This window comes from Haliotis rubra, unplaced genomic scaffold (genome assembly GCF_003918875.1).
Source record: "Haliotis rubra isolate DU_JTF1 unplaced genomic scaffold, ASM391887v1 Scf2, whole genome shotgun sequence".
NCBI classification, from domain to species: domain Eukaryota; kingdom Metazoa; phylum Mollusca; class Gastropoda; order Lepetellida; family Haliotidae; genus Haliotis; species Haliotis rubra.
In genome coordinates this window covers 4,640,207-4,662,179 of record NW_025766002.1, presented here as the reverse complement: position 1 = coordinate 4,662,179, position 21,973 = coordinate 4,640,207, and the positions used below count along the sequence as shown (strand labels likewise).

General features: G+C 41.8%; 1 protein-coding gene across 1 annotated transcript in view; it reads right to left on the bottom strand.

The window, feature by feature from the left end:
* LOC124275388 (scavenger receptor class F member 1-like) overlaps positions 1-5,395 on the bottom strand; it is a 39,414-nt gene extending 34,019 nt beyond the window's left edge. The window contains exon 1 of the mRNA XM_046710921.1: positions 5,131-5,395. The gene's annotated coding sequence lies outside the window, so the exon portion shown is untranslated. The remainder of the gene's footprint in view (positions 1-5,130) is intronic.
* Between the last annotated feature and the right edge of the window lie 16,578 nt (positions 5,396-21,973).

Here is a 21,973-nt window from a genome sequence, read left to right as displayed (position 1 = left end):
CTTAGACCCTATTTCGGACATGCACATTTGCATAAATTATTTTATTCACAAAAGAATGAGACCAGTAAAACCACCCAAATGCAGACAAAGATTTAAGGTGAGAGTGAACTTTCCTTCTACGTCACACATTATTCGCCTGCGAATGTTAATTCTATAGTTTCGTACAAGGAGCTATTTGCAAATTTCCCGCAACGAGCTTCACACATTGTACACATGAGGGCAATCAAACCTGGGTCTTCGGCGTGACGAGCGAACGCTTTAACCACTAGGCTACCCCACCCACCCACGTCGGAAGAATACCCTGTACTTTGTAAGGTGAGGTGATATGCTGTTTCACGTGGAGGTGTTTTTGCACATGCATCTGCGCGCGCACGTGCCTGCGTACTTGTGTGTGTTTGTGAACGCGTGCACGTGAAGCTTGTACCAGTCCTCCCATATACATGTGTCTAGTCCACTGACATTACTCTGCCGCTGTCTAATTCAATACACCTCTCAGACACAGTATGCTAAACTCCGAGCTAGCCAGTCTTCGTTTTGTCCACTGAAGACTGACAACTTGGCATTGCAACAACAAGTACCGTCTTTCTATATCTTTGGTCTGGTCCAGTTGGGAATCGTACCATCGACCTTCCCGTCTCCGAACAAACGCTCTATCCACGTGAAAGGGATTCGGCTTCCCATGACATAAAGGAAAGAGAAGAAAGTCAGTAACCTACCACAGATCTTAGGGTACTCCATAAACGACAGGACACAATATGTATAGTATGGCCAGAAATTATTGCGAATTTTAGGAATATGTTTAATTGGATTTCTAGTATAAACAACCTTGACCAGCTATCAAGTGCTTGGCTTCATTCAAGAGAGACGACTCCGTTTATCCTTTTTCATTAGTTTGTGAAGAGTTATACCCCTTTGTTTTTTTGCTAGCAGACGACATTTTCAGTGATCCTCAGTATGGATGATTTAGAGAAGAGGAAGTTGATTTTAGAGTATTATAACAAGGACATCAGATCAGCTAAAGTGATTTCAAGTAGAACAGGCATCCCTTTGTCCACTGTTTATCGTGTTTTGAAAAATATTGCAAATGGATATGGCATTGAGCACCAGGTAGGCCCAGAAAATTGACTGTCGGTGACAGGAGGCGGCTTGGTATTATTGTTTCTAAAAACAAACGAAGGAGTTTAGAAAACTTAAGGCTGGATATGATTGATAGAGGAACTGTGGCTGTCTGTAAGGAGACAATTAGAACTGAGCTGCATGCAATGGGTTGGCAAAAAAATCGAGGAATTCCATCACCGATCATGAAACCTGAACAAAGGGAGCGAAGGTTGAACTGGTGCTTACAGCATAGAAATTTTAACTGGGACAATGTGATTTTCTCAGATGAAAGTTCTGTGTGTCTGTTTCCTAATACCCTGAAATTCTGAACCAAACAAACTGAAAAACCTTTGTATCAGCGCCCAAAGTACAGTCCGAAATTTAACGTGTGGGGTGGTTTATCTGTGTTAGGGCAACGCCCCTCTGTGTATTTGAAAGGAATATGAACAGTGAGCGGTACACAGATATTCTCGAGGGACATTTACTTCCATCTGCTCACGTGTTCTATGGAAATTTTTGAATTTTCCAGCAGGACAACGACCCAACACATCTTTAAATTCTCAATAATTTCTGGTTGTACTACACTTCTCTGACGCTGATGTGTATCTGGTGATGCTTCACTGAAACACAGATACTTGGGTGGTCTAGTTTAGAAAGAACAGGCACTGGAAGATTTCGGAAGTTCTGTTCGGTCCTAGATCTTAGGTGATCATAACTGCCATACCTTAACAGCCTTACTACATACCCTCCCCCTTTTTGTCTATCTCTCTGTCTGTCTCTGTTTCTCTCTCCATGTCTTTTTCTCTCTCTCCCCTATCTCTCTTCTCTCTCTATAATATATTTTCTCTCTCTTTATCTCACCCTTTCTCTCTCCCTTCTCTCGAACTCTTTATCTCTTTCTTTCTCTCACCTTTCCCCGCTCTCTCTCCTCTCCCACTCTTTATATCTCTCACCCTTCTCTCCCTCTCTCTTGTATCTCACTCTTTATCTCACCCTTCTGTCTCTCTCCTCTCCCGCTCTTTATCTCTCTTTCTCTCACCATTCCCCCTCTCTCTCCTTTCCCACTCTTTATCTCTTTTTTCACCCTACTCCCCCTTTCTCTTTTCTCCCGCTCTTTATCTCACCCTTCTCTCTCTCTCTTCTCTCTCTCTCTTTATCTCTCTCTTTATCTCACCCTTCCCCGCTCTCTCTCCTCTCCCACTCTTTATCTCTCTCACCCTTCTCTCTCTCTTCTCTCGAACTCTTTATCTCTCTCTTTATCTCACCCTTCTGTCTCTCTCCCTCTCTCTTTCTCCCACTCTTTATCTCACCCTTCTCTCTCTCTTCTCTCTAACTCTTTATCTCCCTCTTTCTCTCACCTTTCCCCGCTCTCTCTCCTCTCCCACTCTTTATATCTCTCACCCTTCTCTCCCTCTCTCTTTTATCTCACTCTTTATCTCACCCTTCTCCCTCTCTCTTCTCTCGAACTCTTTATCTCTCTCTTTATCTGACCCTTCCCCGCTCTCTCTCCTCTCCCACTCTTTATCTCTCTCACCCTTCTCTCTCTTCTCTCGAACTCTTTATCTCTCTCTTTATCTCACCCTTCTGTCTCTCTCCCTCTCTCTTTCTCCCACTCTTTATCTCACCCTTCTCTCTCTCTTCTCTCGAACTCTTTATCTCCCTCTTTCTCTCACCTTTCCCGCTCTCTCCTCTCTCACCTCGTTATCTCTCTCCACCCTTCTCTCTCTTCTCTCGAACTCTTTATCTCTCTTTATCTCACCCTTCTGTCTCTCTCTCTCTCCCTCTTTATCTCTCTCCCCCTTCTCTCTCTCTTCTCTCGAACTCTTCTCTCTCTCTATCTCACCTTTCCCCTGCCTCTCTCCCTCTCTTTTATCTCTCACCCTTCTCTCCCTCTCTCTTTATCTCACTCTTTATCTCACCCTTCTCTCTCTCTCTTCTCTCGAACTCTTTATCTCCCTCTTTCTCTCACCTTTCCCCGCTCTCTCTCCTCTCCCACTCTTTATATCTCTCACCCTTCTCTCTCTCTTCTCTCGAACTCTTTATCTCCCTCTTTCTCTCACCCTTCTGTCTCTTTCTCTCTTTCTCCCACTTTCTTTATCTCACCCTTCTCTCTCTCTTCTCTCGAACTCTTTATCTCTCTCTTTTATCTCACCCTTCTGTCTCTCTCCTCTCTCTTTCTCCCACTCTTTATCTCACCCTTCTCTCTCTTCTCTCTTCTCTCGCTCTTTATCTCCCTCTTTCTCTCACCTTTCCCCGCTCTCTCTCTCCCTCTCTCTTTATATCTCTCACCCTTCTCTCTCTTCTCTCGAACTCTTTTATCTCTCTATCTCTATCCTCACCTTTTCCCCGCTCTCTCCTCCTCCCACTCTTTTTATCTCTCTCACCTTTCTCTCTCTCTCTTCTCTCTCTTTATCTCTCTTTATATCTCACCCTTCTGTCTCTCTCCCTCTCTCTTTCTCCCATCTCTATCTCTCTCACCCTCTCTCTCTCTCTCTCTCGAACTCTTTATCTCCCTCTTTCTCTCACCTTTCCCCGCTCTCTCTCCTCTCCCAGTCGTTATCTCTCTCACCCTTCTCTCTCTCTTCTCTCGAACTCTTTATCTCTCTCTTTATCTCACCCTTCTGTCTCTCTCTCTCTCTCTTTCTCCCACTCTTTATCTCACCCTTCTCTCTCTCTCTTCTCTCGAACTCTTTATCTCTCTTTCTCTCCCTCTCTCTTCTCTTCCACTTTTGATCTCTCTCTCCCCTTCCCCCCCTCTCTCTCCTCCCACTCTTTATCTCTCTCTCTGTTACTTTTCTCTCTCTATCGCTCTCTTTCATATGGTCAGGTGAGATTTAACAAACAACAGTCCAGGTGCACAGTAGTGAATGTCGCACAGTTTCTTACGTAGAAGCAGAAAGTTTAGACGAGGTAGGTGAACATTTCAGCGTGGATCTCATAGTCACGCTTCAAACACACACCCCATTCAATATATACATGACATCAACAGACGACCCATATGAGTCCTGGACAATACGGGCAATGTTAAATAAAGGCTATAGAGTATTTCGGCGAAAACGAAATCGAAACTATATACTTGGAAACTCAGCGGAGCGTCGAATAATACGCATCGTTTTTGCCAGAGATGCCCCAACGTGAACTATGCATTTATTATTCATATTCTACCATAATTCCCACTGTGTATATATGCTCAATGCCAGTTATTATGGTTATTAAATCTATGCAATTACTTTACAAACAAAATTTTATAGGTGATATTTCTACACAACACATTTAGACAACGTAATCTCTCTCTCTCTCTCTCTCTCTCTCTCTCTCTCTCTCTCTCTCTCTCTCTCTCTTCGCTAACTGATATCTTTACACAACAAAGTTATGCAGCATAATATACCTCTTTCTCTCACACACATGAAGAATATATATACGTTTAGCTGATATTTTTACACAACAAAGCTATGCAACATAATATACCTCTTTTTCTCACACACATGGAGAAATATATACGTTTAGCTGATATTTTTACACAACAAAGTTATGCAACATAATATACCCTACCTTCTCTCCCTCTCCCTCTGTTACACACACGGAGTGAGTATAATCATTTAGCTGATTGTTCTACACAACATACACACACATATAGGTAGTATAGTGAAAGTCAATATTCATGACCTAGATTTTGAATATTCTACAATAGATCTATTTAGAAATGGATTACACAGTCAACGCGACACGACACACACTTTATTTTAGCAAGAGAACACTCACAATACGTGGTAAGTTAAAGGACGACACTGTGGCTTCTGAATCCTTGAACTACCAGAACAATTAACATGGATCAGTTAACAAAACAAATAGTAATAGTAGTACACTAGGTCGAATCGTTGGTCATCCTAATGAGTTCCCCATTTCAGCCTTTCCATGACATTTCTAAAAGACTATGTGTACTCATACCTTGAGACGTCAAGCTTTCAAACACATCATGCAAGTTTGAAATCAGAGCGATTGTCCTTGGTACATTGATAATGTTGTACCTACCGTAAGTTATGGCTACCTCAGTGGCACACACGTCAGGCGCTGGAGAAACACATTAAGACCACGCAATCGGTAGTTGGTCGGTGTAAGACGGATTTAGCAATAATATTCCCATGTCATAATGTGTCCCTATATATACATGCGACTCTCGTCTATCTAGAATCATTTCAACAGCTGTCTGAAGTGCACGTCGGTGGTAAAGGCGGAAGTAGATACTCTGCTGTTGTTGACATAACACAGTGGGTCTTTCCAAACAACTGACTCGAGACTCGTGTTTCATCGAGACAAGAAGTGCATATAGCAAATGTCCTTTCAAACGATACTGTTGAATGCGAATGGGGGTATGCAATACAGATCCTATTGTAGTAATGCACTATGACATGGTGTGAAATCAGATCGTTTATCTTGAACTAGTGGACTGATTCTTTTTAACTTTTAAAAATAAATTCATAACTGGAAATCAGTGATGATAACAGGTGTTCGCACAAAGGGTAAGCATGTTCTGTGCCTAAGGTTGCATCTATCATTCTCACAATTTGCTCAAACACAAGTCCCAGACCATGTGATGGACCAGATCAGACCATGTGATGGACCAGATCAGACCATGTGATGGACCAGATCAGACCATGTGATGGACCAGATCCAGACCATGTGATGGACCAGATCCAGACCATGTGATGGACCAGATCCAGACCATGTGATGGACGAGATCCAGACAATGTGATGGACCAGATCCAGATCATGTGATGGACGAGATCCAGACCATGTGATGGACAAGATCCAGACCATGTGATGGACCAGATCCATGTGATGGACCATGTGATGGACCAGATCCAGACCATGTGATGGACGAGATCCAGACCATGTGATGGACGAGATCCAGACCATGTGATGGACGAGATCCAGACAATGTGATGGACCAGGTCGTGAGTGACAGTTATGGACCCGATCCAAGCAAAATGATGGACGAGATCCAGACAATGTGATGGACGAGATCCAGACAATGTGATGGACGAGATCCAGACAATGTGATGGACCAGGTCGTGAGTGACAGTTATGGACCCGATCCAAGCAATATGATGGACGAGATCCAGACAATGTGATGGACCAGATCAGACCATGTGATGGACGAGATCCAGACCATGTGATGGACGAGATCAGACCATGTGATGGACCAGATCAGACCATGTGATGGACCAGATCCAGACAATGTGATGGACCAGATCCAGACCATGTGATGGACGAGATCCAGACAATGTGATGGACCAGATCCAGATCATGTGATGGACGAGATCCAGACCATGTGATGGACCAGATCCAGACAATGTGATGGACGAGATCAAGACCATGTGATGGACCAGATCCAGACCATGTGATGGACGAGATCCAGACCATGTGATGGACGAGATCCAGACCATGTGATGGACGAGATCCAGACAATGTGATGGACGAGATCCAGACAATGTGATGGACGATGACCATGGTCGTGAGATCAGATGTGGATTGACCATGGACCCGATCCAAGCAATATGATGGACCAGATCCAGACCATGTGATGGACGAGATCCAGACAATGTGATGGACGAGATCCAGACAATGTGATGGACCAGGTCGTGAGTGACAGTTATGGACCCGATCCAAGCAATATGATGGACGAGATCCAGACAATGTGATGGGCCACATCCAGAGTGAAAAAGTTATGGACCAAAGTGACAAAGTTATGGACCAAAGTGACAATGTGTTGGACCATGTGATGGACCAGATCAGACCATGTGATGGACGAGATCCAGACAATGTGATGGACCAGATCAGACCATGTGATTGACCAGATCAGACCATGTGATGGACGAGATCCAGACCATGTGATGGACGAGATCCAGACAATGTGATGGACCAGGTCGTGAGTGACAGTTATGGACCAGATCCAAACAATATGATGGACCTTATCCAGACAATGTGATGGGCCACATCCAGAGTGAAAAAGTTATGGACCTATTACATATCAGTAATGCACTATCACATGGTGTGAAATCAGATCGTTTATCTTGAACCAGTGGACTGATTCTTTTTAACTTTTAAAAATAAATTCATAACTGGAAATCAGTGATGATAACAGGTGTTCGCACAAAGGGTAAGCATGTTCTGTGCCTAAGGTTGCATCTATCATTCTCACAATTTGCTCAAACACAAGTCCCAGACCATGTGATGGACCAGATCAGACCATGTGATGGACGAGATCCAGACAATGTGATGGACCAGATCAGATGGACAATGTGATGGACGAGATCCAGACCATGTGATGGACGAGATCCAGACAATGTGATGGACGAGATCCAGACAATGTGATGGACCAGATCCAGATCATGTGATGGACGAGATCCAGACCATGTGATGGACGAGATCCAGACCATGTGATGGACCAGATCAGACCATGTGATGGACGGTCGCAGATCCAGACAATGTGATGGACCAGATCAGACCATGTGATTGACCAGATCAGACCATGTGATGGACGAGATCCAGACCATGTGATGGACGAGATCCAGACCATGTGATGGACGAGATCCAGACAATGTGATGGACCAGGTCGTGAGTGACAGTTATGGACCAGATCCAAACAATATGATGGACCTTATCCAGACAATGTGATGGGCCACATCCAGAGTGAAAAAGTTATGGACCTATTACATATCAGTAATGCACTATGACATGGTGTGAAATCAGATCGTTTATCTTGAACTAGTGGACTGATTCTTTTTAACTTTTAAAAATAAATTCATAACTGGAAATCAGTGATGATAACAGGTGTTCGCACAAAGGGTAAGCATGTTCTGTGCCTAAGGTTGCATCTATCATTCTCACAATTTGCTCAAACACAAGTCCCAGACCATGTGATGGACCAGATCAGACCATGTGATGGACGAGATCCAGACAATGTGATGGACCAGATCAGACAATGTGATGGACGAGATCCAGACCATGTGATGGACGAGATCCAGACAATGTGATGGACGAGATCCAGACAATGTGATGGACCAGATCCAGATCATGTGATGGACGAGATCCAGACCATGTGATGGACCAGATCAGACCATGTGATGGACGAGATCCAGACAATGTGATGGACCAGATCAGACCACGTGATGGACGAGATCCAGATCATGTGATGGACGAGATCCAGACCATGTGATGGACGAGATCCAGATCATGTGATGGACCAGATCAGACCATGTGATGGACGAGATCCAGACAATGTGATGGACCAGGTCGTGAGTGACAGTTATGGACCCGATCCAAACAATATGATGGACCTTATCCAGACAATGTGATGGGCCACATCCAGAGTGAAAAAGTTATGGACCAAAGTGACAAAGTTATGGACCAAAGTGACAATGTGATGGACCATTTCCAGACAATGTGATAGACCAGGTCCAGACAAAGTTATAGAGTGAGTGAGTATTGTTTTACGCCGCTTTTAGCAATATTCCAGCTATATCACGGCGGGGGACTCCAGAAATCATCGTCACACATTGTACCCATGTGGGGAATCGGACCCGGGTCTTCGGCGTGACGAGCCAACACTTTAACCACTAGGTTTCCCCAAACGCCCCACACAGTTATGGACCAGATCAGACAGAGATATGGACCAGATCCAGACAATGTGATGGACCAGACCCAAACTAAATCCAGTTGCACGTTATCGCATTCACTCATTTAATTCGAGGCAAAATATTGGATCATTTTTAGACAATGTGAATTGAAGAACGATCATGGCGCTCTCGTGAATGCGTGACACGTTTATGGCTAACAACTTCTTCTTTTATTCTGTATCACCATTGTTATGTTTCACACATTAAAATAGTATGCAGCACAGAGGGTCCGGGTAATCCTGGCACAGTCAGGCTGGTATGGCTCATCATCAGGGCCCTTGTCCCCTCTACGCTCTGCCTCATCGTATATTATTATCATTATTATTGTCGTTTAGGTTGTTATCTTGTGTTGTCTAAACATGTTCTGTCCATATATATTAACTCTGTGTACTGACTTAGCATTCACCTAATGAAGGAGCAAGAATTAGCTAGCTCTCAAACGTTATGATTATATAAATAAGGAGTTGTTCATATTCGTCCAACTTCTTAACGCCTTTTATCAACCATATAAATTGCACTCAGTAACCTCCTTCTAAAAGGGCCTACGTGCAAAGTGTCTAGGGCCAACAGTGTTGACATGCCCTTAATGTCATTGGATCAGATTAGATATAAAATTGAACAAAGCTCTCCAACTTCGGATTCCCGGGGACACGTCCGTTGGTATCCTAGGCATTTATCAAAGATACATATGGGTCAAGAACGCGTTCCGATTTATAAGTCTGAATTTGCACACTGCTATATTATTTCTACACGTACAGCGCATATCCCTGATCCACTGAACGATATACTGCCTTTCACCACACCATTAGGGGCGTTGAGGTAGCCTAGTGGTTAACTCGTTCGCTCGTCACGCCAAAGACTGGGGTTCGATTCCCCACATTTGCACAATGTGTGAAGCCCATTTCTGGTGTCCACCGCCGTGGTATTGCTGGATCACCAGCAACAAAGCATGAAATTCAGGGAAAATTCATGGCATTTTGGAAGGCTGGCCGAGAGTTTTGTCCAGCATGATAATGTATAGGAGCGTCAAAAACATTTTCGTCATCACACTAAATGTCTGCCAAACGCAACTGGGATACCATGACATGTGGCACTGAAGTCAACCCTGACCATACAGTATACAATCCCATGTATTGCTACAGACCGTTTTTGTTTTTTCTGAGACACTTGTGACACAAAACAAAACATAAAGTTTAGATATGTATATTATTTATCAGAAGGAAAAGTAAATGAATTAGAAGAGAAAAAAAACCAAATTCACTTTGAGTTGAAGTTCTAATTGTTGCCTTTGCACATACTTATTCACCAAACATTCTCCATCACACATTAGAATCAAATATAACACAAAGCCATAATGAGGTGACTTACCTCTGCATGTGTTTGTGACGGGTTAAACCCGCAGAGCAGGATACGGACTCCGTCCCGCGATCACCTCGTTCCATCACTATTTGACAGTGGTTCATAAACACATGGTACACAGGTAGTTCAAATCGCACCATCAGAAATTTCTTTTGAATGTTTGTCGCATTTAAATAATACAGATTTATAGGACACCTTATGTAAACATATTTTTATTCATGAAAATATACAAGTGATGAATGGATTGGCCAACAAGCTCCGGGGAGCCTAATCTGTGTACACTTAGTACACTTAATATGTTAATACACTGAACACAGAACAGGCAGGGAATACACTATACCATAAAATAATCTTTGACCCGTGAAGATCCCGATTAGAACTGATCTTCAGCAAATTATGCTTGTCGTAAGAGGCGACTAACGGGATCGGGTGGTCAGGCTCGCTGACTTGGTTGACACATGTCATCAGTTCCCAATTGCGCAGATCGATGCTCATGTTGTTGATTACTGGATTGTTCGGCCCAGACTCGATTATTTACCGACCGCCGCCATATAGCTGGAATATTGCTGAGTGCGACGTGAAACTAAACTCACTCACTCACTAAAACAATCTATTTATTTAATATACACAGCAATTAGAAACGATCGATTCATACCTTGGTACTAGGTGAGTGAGTGAGTAAGTGGGTGAGTGAGTTTATTTTACCGCGCTTTTAGCAATATTCTAGCAATATAATAGCGGGGGACACCAGAAATGGGCTTCACATATGGTACCCACGTGGGGAATCGAACCCGTGTCTTCGGCATGACAAGCAAACGCTTTAACCACTAGGCTACCGCCCGTCGTTTACTAAAGATTACACTCTATCGTTCACAGATTCTATGCATTTTATAATGTTGCGTTTTTACTGCCAAATATATCTGCTATGCATCCTAAACCTTTGTCATATCGAATGGTTCAAATTAATGCTTTGGAATATATAGAGTGTGGTTATTTTATTCATAAGCAACACATCAATAGATTCGCTTTGGGATCAAGATCATGTAATTAGCAGTTAATTTCAAAACATTTCAAAATATGAAATAAATTGAAAACTGAGAAACACATTACAACAATGATATTAAGAGTGTCGATCGTGTCCTATATACGATTAGTGATTGTATTATACTGACTGTAACATCAACGAATAGTATCTGACCAACGGTGCTTCAGAAGAAATGTTATGCCTCACCCTTAGGATTAAAAGAAATTATGTTCACGTGTTAATCTCTTTAAGTCAGTTTCGAAATAAATTCAAAATAATAATTGGATAATGTTCAATGTCCTTGCAAACAAAATACATATCATTAATGTGTAAGTATACAGCATTATATGACATGAAAACCACCTGTAGTAATCACAAGACTGAAAGATTTACCTCCCCTTTATCAGTCGAGATAATTAGGTTACTACAGTCTATATCTACAGTTTTATAAGATTGGGCGATTATCGAATACTGTATGGGACATTCTCACGATCTCGCATTCTCGCGACCTCGACCTTTGGAAACAAGCTAAAACTGCCAAAAGTGGCCAAATCTCGCGTTCTCGCGATCTCGCATTCTCGCACTTTTGGCATTTTTAGCTTGTTTCCAAAGGTCGAGATCGCGAGAATGTCCCTTACAGTATTCCATAGGCGATGCACCTCCCTTTATCTACAGGTCAGATACCTTACTCGCTCTGTTTATGACTTTCTGTTTGTAGTTTAACGCACCACCATTTCTGTTCATCATCACCCCTAAACACAACGTATAGGATGCACGTGCACAACGCATTAACTCCATACGCGTGCATGGGGTGTCACTCTTGATTTCTCGATAAATCACTGTAGACCATTAATTTTGTCAATCATCTTGCATTACACAGTTGCTAGTGTTTGTTTCAGTGCAAGTGGTGATGCACTCTCGAAACATTCATTATTATCATATCAACATTGATTGACTCCGATATATCTCCCATTTTTTCAATCGGAAACTAAAAATAAAGTTTCCCTACTTTTTTTAAAGATAATATAACAACAATATCCCAGAAGTATGACGGCGGTCCGTAAATATTTGAGTCTGAAACAGACAATCTAATGAATTGTCATTTATGAATAGGTCCATATATCGTTACCTTCATACTACTTACAGCCTCTTGTTGAAGCACAGACGACCCAAAACTATGGTGTACTATAATTGCCATCGCGTGGCGAGTAAAAAAAGAACGACGTCGCATGAAAAAGACTACGTCGACAACGACGTCGTACAGAAATACACAAGAATGATCTACGACAAAATTACAAAATCGACGTCGATGGCGACGTCGCCCTCGACGATGTTTTATGTTGTGAAAACGGTGTTGTTTTAAGGAATTAAGACACTGGTTTTCTACAAAATGTAAAATGTGTCCACTCAGGAAATGAAATATGACATTTATACCAGCGGGTTGACTTGTGAACCAGCGGGTTTATTAGTGAGTGAGTTTAGTTCATTCAATTCATTAGTAGTGAGTTATTCAATTTCTTGCAAGCTATAAGAATGCTGGAATTGACAGTTTTCCTCATCATTTCCACAACTTCAGTTATGGAAAATGCATAATAAGTTTCTTCCTACTTCTCGTGGTGGAACATACATATCTGTAAATGGTTATATGTTTATTGTGAACAAGAAGAAAAGTTGAGAATGGATCTTATGGAGATGCATTCAGAAAGACTGCATATCAGGCTCAACAGTTAACGACATAAATCATAAATTTAATCATAAGGAAATGGTCACTTTGTAGTGCTATTGTATGTTATGTTATTTAAAGTTGCTTATTTTAGTGCTATAAACATCTTATGTATATATTATGTTATATGAATGTGTATTACCTATAATGTAGACAATAGAAATTACCGTCCCAATGAATGTTTAAATAAGAATGACATTTTACAGCGTCCACTTATTTTCGTTGAACATGTTAGCATTAATCCTAAAACATTGACTGCACATTGTCTAGAACCAGTCGGCCTTAGAGATACACCCCTGCAAACCTACCAGTTTGTTTTACACCCATCCAAAGGTCGCACTTACGGGACTAACCCTTTAGACTTACAGCTGATAAGGACCTCTCTCCGGGGTCAGATGGTCTTAATTACTCTTATCTGTTATGGCCATATATAAGCGTGCCTGTCCCAGCTGTTTTCAGGGTTGGTTTTACCCTAGCCATGGTTAGTTTATTTTGACCCTCGGGAAAGGAGCTATTTTCGAAAGTGTGTGTTTGTATTCGGAAGGTTTACAGTACGGAAATCCCACTGAAACATCACAGGTAAGTCATATCTGTAAATAGTAAATAAGTACTTGATAAATAACTCTTAAATATAGCACACATGAGTGTGGTAATATACTTGTATTTCACTTACGAGACTTGCTGTGAGTATAAAAGTTATTTGCCAGCACTATTTAAAATTGAAACTAAATTGATTTAATTATTGAGTGTTATTATTATCAAATCTGGTTTAAGGTGTCCGCAAGATGACTGAATTATGGTCCGACGCAGATGAAGATGAATTATTTCAATCTGACTTTGCCACATCTATAAGTTGCTACTGATATATCAGACCATTCTAATTCTATTACACATAAACCAAATCCATGTGGGGTGCTCCTGGATACCCCAGCACAATCTGATACACCAACGCATATACCAATACTGTAGGACGCAAATGATGAAGAGGATGAGTCAATGGATATACCAGCACCGGGTCATATCACTGAGGATAATCAAACCCAGTTTGTATCAATACAACGTTATGTGCCTCTTGATTTGCAAAGGAAACTAGATACTACGTCCAGGTATTTACCACAACAGGTTGACACACCAGTACAGAGAGATGCGCCTGCAGACAGACCAGTACAGAGTGATGACCCTATAGGTATAATAGTACAGAGCGGTGCACCTGTAGGCACATTATTACAGAGTAGTGCGCCCCTAGACATACCGGCACAAAGTGATACACCTATAGCCATACCCGAACAGACCCATGCACCTATAGACATACCGGCACTGAGTGATGCACCTACAGCCATACCCAAACAGACTCATGCACCTATAGACATACCGGCACTGAGTGATACACCTATAGACTGACTGACTGACTGACTGAGTTTTGGTTTTACGCCGCTTTTAGCAATATTCCAGCAACATCACGGCGGGGGACACCCGAAATGGGCTTCACACATTGTACCCATGTGGGGATTCGAACCCGGGTCTTCGGCGTGACGAGCCAACGCTTTAACCACTAGGTTACCTCAACGCCCCACACCTATTGACATACCCGAACAGACTCATGCACCTGTAGATATACCAGTACAGACTGATGCGCTTATAGACATACCAGTACAGACTGATGCGCCTATAGACATACCAGTACAGACTGATGCGCATATAGACATACCAGTACAGACTGATGCGCATATAGACATACCAGTACAGACTGATGCGCCTATAGACATACCAGTACAGACTGATGCGCCTATAGACATACCAGTACATACTGATGCGCCTATAGACATACCAGTACAGACTGATGCGCCTATAGACATACCAGTACAGACTGATGCACCTATAGACATACCAGTACAGACTGATGCGCCTATAGACATACCAGTACAGACAGATGCGCCTATAGACATACCAGCACAGACTCATGCACCTATAGACATACCAGTACAGACTGATGCGCCTTTAGACATGCCAGTACATACTGATGCGGCTACATGCTCATTAGCAAAGTGTTATGTGCCCGGAGTAACATCATCTATGGGGTATAGTGACAGTGACTTTGACAGTTCAGATAATGAACTATTGTCAACACTAAGCAGTAGAAAAGGACCAGGTGAAGAATATGATCCAGATACAACCACACTCGACTCACCAGGCTACACTATACAACAGGTGCCTCGCGATGGTGACTGCTTCTTTACTGCGTCAGCGCTCCATCTATCAGGATGTATGACTGCCACTCAGCTGATAAAACAACTTTGTGATTATTAAGAAGAAAGGATGAATGAATACATTGACTTTTTCCTATCAAGGAGGACAGTAATCTAGAAAAATGGCAGGATTATTTACTGGAAGTAGAAAAGCTGCGTGAGACTGGCTACTTGTCCAAGAGAGTTGCAGACTTCCTCCCTCTGTCGCTGACAAACTGGTCTGGCCAATGTGTTCGAATATTTTGCAGCAAAGCATCTATCCCTCTCATAGACATTACGCCAACAACCCAAGGAATTGAGAATACAAAAACGAATTATCTTGGCATATACATCGATTACAGGACTTCCCGACCACTATGATTCATATATGACTCCAGCAATGCCATCTACATCATCAACACACATTGGCCACGGCAGTACAGCAATGCCATCTACATCATCAATACACATTTGCCACGACAGTACTGCATTGACGTCTGCTTCAGCAGCATCCCAAGGCAATTCATTCGCCAATTCTGACGACTCCAATACATTTCCCGTTACATTAAATTCTGAGAACTATGTTTTTGCTATATCACAATATACTTCCACAAACTATGCTGATGTTCCAACACCCACTCTTAACATTTCCAAACCAAGAAAGTCCGCAGCTTTCAACACGCCTCCAAAGAAGACATTATTCAGGAAACGTCGGGCAACTCCTGAAACCTGGATTAAAAATAAAAAAGGAAGCACTCATGACTCTCTGGACAAGAATATATGAATCAGAAAGAGAAAATTATGTGAGCTAGATCTGTACAAGCAGTCGACTGTTCTAACTGTAGGTACAAATGTTCTGCAAACATATCTGAAGAAACCCGCCAAAGTATTTTTAAAACCTTTTGGAACTTATCCTCATACACAAGACAGAAAAACTTCGTTTGCTCAAACACAACAGAAAAGAAGACTCGCACATACTTGGATGAAGAAGAAAATGTTGTACAGGAAAAACGCCAAGTTCACCGAACGTACACTTTTCAACTTGATGGGGAACCACACAATGTCTGTAAAACATTTTCAGAAAAATCTTTGGATGTTGGTGAATCCTATATCAATCATGCTCTACGAAATAAGCACCAGGGGATGTTTTCTGGGACTGAAAAGAGGGGACACCATGAGCCACATAACAAGACTGGCACCGATACACTAAAAATAGTTCAAGGCCCATAGAATCATTCCCAGCCGTTGATGTTGATTACACCCGTCGAGATACGAACAGAATGCTCTTGGGATCGACATTAAATGTAAAAATATGTACGAACTGTACAATGACAAGTGCACCAGTGATGCTACCAAAGCAGTGTTATCATCACTTTACAGGAAGGTGTTCACCGAGGAGTTTAACTGTTCTTTTCACGTACCAAAGAAGAATCAGTGTTCATTGTGCCAGAGGTACTACAGGGAAAGGAGAGTGGGTCAGTCCAGGAAGAACGTGAAATGAGTACACCCAACACCAAGCGAGAAAAATGAGAGCCCATGAAGAAAGGATAAAGGACAAAGCCCTTGCTCTGATGGACAAATCCATTTTTTGTGGCCACATTTGATCTGCAGGCTGCATTATATACACCATGCTCACTTGTCAGTGAACGTTTCTACATGAAAAAGTGAACTGTTACAATTTTACTGTACGATTTACCCACGAAGGGAGGTACATGCTTTGTATGGTCGGAAGTGGATGCCCAGAGAGGATCATGTGGATGGAGAGGATCATGTGGATGCCCAGAGAGGATCATGTGGATGCCCAAAGAGGATCATGTGGAGTTGCATCATGTCTGCAAGTTACCACCCACCCTCAAGCATGTACTTCTGTGTTCAGGATAGAACAGAAACCAGTATGTCGCAGCCTCCACTACTGAACACATCAATACAATTGACCACAGATTTCTAGAGCCAAGCCACACACAGATGGAGTGCGATACAATTCATTCCACGACTGAATTTGCCAAAAGGAAGACTAGTGGGACAGGCCAGTGGGACACTAATAAAAATGGCCATAAGGAAGGACCCATATATTGTCTTCCCAATACAGTTCACCGATGGGATGAACTTTCAGAAATATGCCCATGGCAGACTGAGAAACACCGAAATTGATACAGATGATGGTCGTGTGAACTTGTTGTCAATCATCAGTCTGTTCTGGTATGCCTAGGCCTATTGACGCATTAGTCTGTTCTGGTATGTCTATAAGCGCGTCAGTCTGTTCTGGTATTTCTGTCGGCACATCTGTCTGTACAGGTATGTCAATAGGTGCATCATTCAATTGAGAGTGTCAGTGGGCAATTATGACATGATTATGTTAAAAGAAACATATTAAGTCTCAACCTTTTGTAATATGTTATAAAGAATCAAAGAAAGCATATATTCACACACAAAATGTGATTTCATTGTATTCTAAAACGTAAACAACACCAGCTCAAATCCGATAGCCAGCGCCTATGCATATGCTTAAATTGACTAGTACACAGGAAAGGTAAAATGGTATTATATCTACCTAAATACTTCTTTATAGAGTCGCAAAGCGTGGTATTTCAAGCAAGCACGTTGCTCGAAGTGAAGCCCTCTTTCCTATAATATTCTCAACAAACACACTGTGTCACAAGCGTTCGGTCCTGCTTGACTCGGGTTGTCAAAAGCACCTAACACCTCAAAGGTGTATCTTTAATTGTGCCTAAATCCAAAGATTAGTATTATATCTACCTACATATCACATTGTTATGCTACAAAATGCCACATGTAAAGATAACCGGTCCGTCAAAGCAGGGAGACTATATAACGTTTTAGATTATCCCTGGTTAAAGTGAAGCCCTTGTCTGCCAACCCTCAAAATAGCATCAATCAAAAGTGTTCAGTCTGTTCGGCCCGACTTGACCCGGGCTGTCAAAAGCAACTTAAACCTCTCACATGTATCTTGAAATGTGTTTAAATCCATAGATCAGCATTATATCTACCTAAATGCCACATTGTGATGTTACAAAGAAAACTGGGTCGTTGAAGTGAAGCCCTTGTCCCTCTCCATCCCCAACACAGCCTTAATCAAAAGTGTTTAGTCACTGATCGGTGCGACTTGGCCGGGCTGTCAAAAACAACTTAAACCTCACACATGTATCTTGAAGTCTCACAGATGAATCCTAGATTCTGTTTACATCCAATGAATATAGAGTCTTAAAGCATGGTATCTGAAAGAAGCACGTTGCTCAAAGTGATGCCCAGTGTTCAGTGTGACCCTGCCCAGGCTTATAAAATAAATAGCCAATTACATCCGTACCCAGATTGCTTAATTGCCCCATGGCAGTCTATTGATTAACTGCTTAAGAAGTTTGAAATATCGACTATCGCGTAAGGTTTAGAAATTATCTATAAATCTTTCATCTTACCTATTTTTGATTATTTCGGCCACATAGGGGACAACTGTACCCAGGAACAGTCCACTTTACTAGAAAAATTGAACCTAGACGCATTGCGATCAATATGTGGTGCAGTTCGAGGAACAAGCCAAAACATGATATATGAAGAAACTAACCAAAAAGCATTTAAACATGTATAGATATATTTCTAAGCTGACAACATTTTATAAAATGAAGAATAATCTTTCGACTCAATAACTCCTACCTACAATACCTAATACTTATCATTATAACCTCAGTGGACATTTATCAGCGCGGACAGTTAAATGTAGACATATGCCAGATCACTTCTACCTGATACAATAAGACGATTGAATTCCCAAAGGCCTGAAATTCAAAATATTGATACCTTCTCCCAAAACTCGCTATGCAGACCTAATAACAGAACTATTATCTTTGACCTAAACTATGGATCAAGAATATGCCAAATTATCCATTCTCCCTTAAAGCTCCGTTGTATTGATTTGGATGCCGACAGGTTTGACAGACATATCATCGACAGCCCATCGTGTTTGTGTGGTCATCCAGTTGAAAATGCTGTACATTTATTTCTTCACATGCAATAAATGCATGGAAATATGACAAAAATACTCTTTGTATTTAAAGGGATTAGCATCAACACAGTACTATGAGGATGTGCACCGCTCACTAGCAATGATCTACACATGTTATTAAAATCTATTCCTGATTACATAATAAAATCTGATCGATTTGATGTTTCATAAATACCTTTTTATTGACTGGCAGACAATCAAATCGATATTCATGCATTACCCTTATCTTGATTGTTGATAAGTAAGAATTGTGTCATCACTGTGTCATCTGTTTCTATATTTACTTGCACAGTCATGCATTTGCATATGGGAGCGGCCTTCAAATAAGCTCCTCTGAGGTTATTGGTCAATCCATTCATAACGCATATTTTAATGAATAAAATATGTTTAAATCAAGAATGTCAGATGTCACACAGAGAAAGAATTTTCGAAGGTATAGTGACAAGATTCCTGTCATAAGTCAAGTTCTCCTGATCTCCTCTGGGACATGGGGAGGTTTAAGGTAGGAAACATCTTCATACTATATAACTGTTGAAGGAAGAAGCATCTTGAATGAGGATTGTTTCACGCACGTAGTCGTAATATACCCATCATAGTGGATGTGGCATGTTGTAAAACGTATTTTATGATTTGATTGTCCTAATCGGGTCAGTTCTGAATATTATCAGTTTTTTTATCAAGTTTTGTGCACCCTATTATAAACAGTGAAGCAAAGTTTGACAATTGCGTGTAAACAAACGGCTGCAAAGTAAGGTCACGTATAAACCAAAGCATTGTCAGACGATATATTATTTTTCAGTTAATTCCATTTTCAGATTTCAGCGGTTGGGCAAAAGAACTGATGGGTGTACATAATGTTTTGTATATTATTTGCACGGGGCTGTTGTCCTTATTTCTGGTGTCGACCCAAGATACCGAAACAGATGGCAACAAGGCCGTGCAAACAATGATGCCCTGAACAAGAACGCCTACACCCTGAACACAAAAACTGAAACACCTCTGCGCAACGAATGGAATGACCTATGTAGACCATCCTCATTTCATGTATTCTTGGAGGGTAAGGCAGGACTTCATTGCATATGATGGGCTTCATCTGAGACCAGCCGGACAGAAACACCTGGCTTCAGATGTTATCTGTGCTCTTTTCGTGGCATGTTATTCAGAAAGGAGTTATTGTTAAATACGTTTGCATTCATTCAATACAGCTTGTTCAGCTTGACCTGAGCTACTCTACATATGCATGACCCGGGATGTCAAATGGCACAAAGGACAGGTCGAGTTAACTTCATTAAATAGGGGAGCGGAAATGTTATTAATGTTGCGTTCGTGGGAAGCATGCATACATGAATTCGTTACAGAACCTGTCCCGGAAAACAGCACTTCCGGAAAAACAATCATTTCATGTTTTAATTGAATTGTTTCTACAGTCATATGCTATCTAGTTTGGTTTGCTAACTTCACAACATACAGACGTCAATTACTTTCACAATCTGATTCACTCTCGTTAGTTGCTGTTACTCGCTGCCTAAAAGCCTGAATAGGAAACATTAAACCATCTGTAGCTTGTTCTTTAAAGAAAGTTAGGACATTGCTGACGATTCTTCGACATTGAGATGTCAAACGGCAACCTTGTCTCGTCTGTTTGGACTGTTGACTCACAGGCGATCGATGCATTGGATACGCCCCTTATACTACTATAGGAACAAGGTAATTCACCCGCCATATTGGATACCTCGATAAACCTCTATTCACGCTGATTTCTCGCTTGACATGGATAAACATGGATATATTCAGCCACGTAAGTATTCGTTTTCGTTGTACAACTATATCTCACCTTCATAAAGCCCCTGTATTTGGCCTTATTAGGCCGTTTTGACCGCTTATTGGCCGATATCGCATTTCTGTAAGACGGAAGTTTACGTTACGCGTCCGGGCACTCCGCACCGGATGCTACCAAGCTCTCTGATTGGTCCATTTTACGATCACAACACAACGCACATGGCCAGATTGAAAATGTCACCACGCTGAATTTTCACGGTATTTATAGATGTCATATGGAGGGAAATGTATACTTTAAACGCTGAACAAACATTTGCATATTAATTGATAAGAAAAGGACACAATGTTGTCGTTTTAGGACAGGCTGGCACTGGGAAATCTTTTCTCATAAGGGAAACTTTTGCACGCCTGTCATCAGCTGGGAAGAATGTCAGTGTTGTTGCCAGCACGGGAATGGCTTCAACACAGTTTCGGAGCGGCAGAACATTGCATTCCTGGGTTGGGATGCAAGATGGGCATTTGGAAGGTGAAAAATTGCTGAAGTATGTCCTATCAAACGATGACACAGTTACACGTATCAAAGCTACAGATATACTTATTGCAGACCTATAAATACCGTGAAAATTCAGCGTGGTGACATTTTCAATCTGGCCATGTGCGTTGTGTTGTGATCGTAAAATGGACCAATCAGAGAGCTTGGTAGCATCCGGTGCGGAGTGCCCGGACGCGTAACGTAAACTTCCGTCTTACAGAAATGCGATATCGGCCAATAAGCGGTCAAAACGGCCTAATAAGGCCAAATACAGGGGCTTTATGAAGGTGAGATATAGTTGTACAACGAAAACGAATACTTGCGTGGCTGAATATATCCATGTTTATCCATGTCAAGCGAGAAATCAGCGTGAATAGAGGTTTATCGAGGTATCCAATATGGCGGGTGAATTACCTTGTTCCTATAGTAGTATAAGGGGCGTATCCCATGCATCGATCGCCTGTGTGTTGACTATCAACTGACAAAGGTGCACCCCTTCACAATAATAGACCCAACCAGTTGTGACAACAACAAGG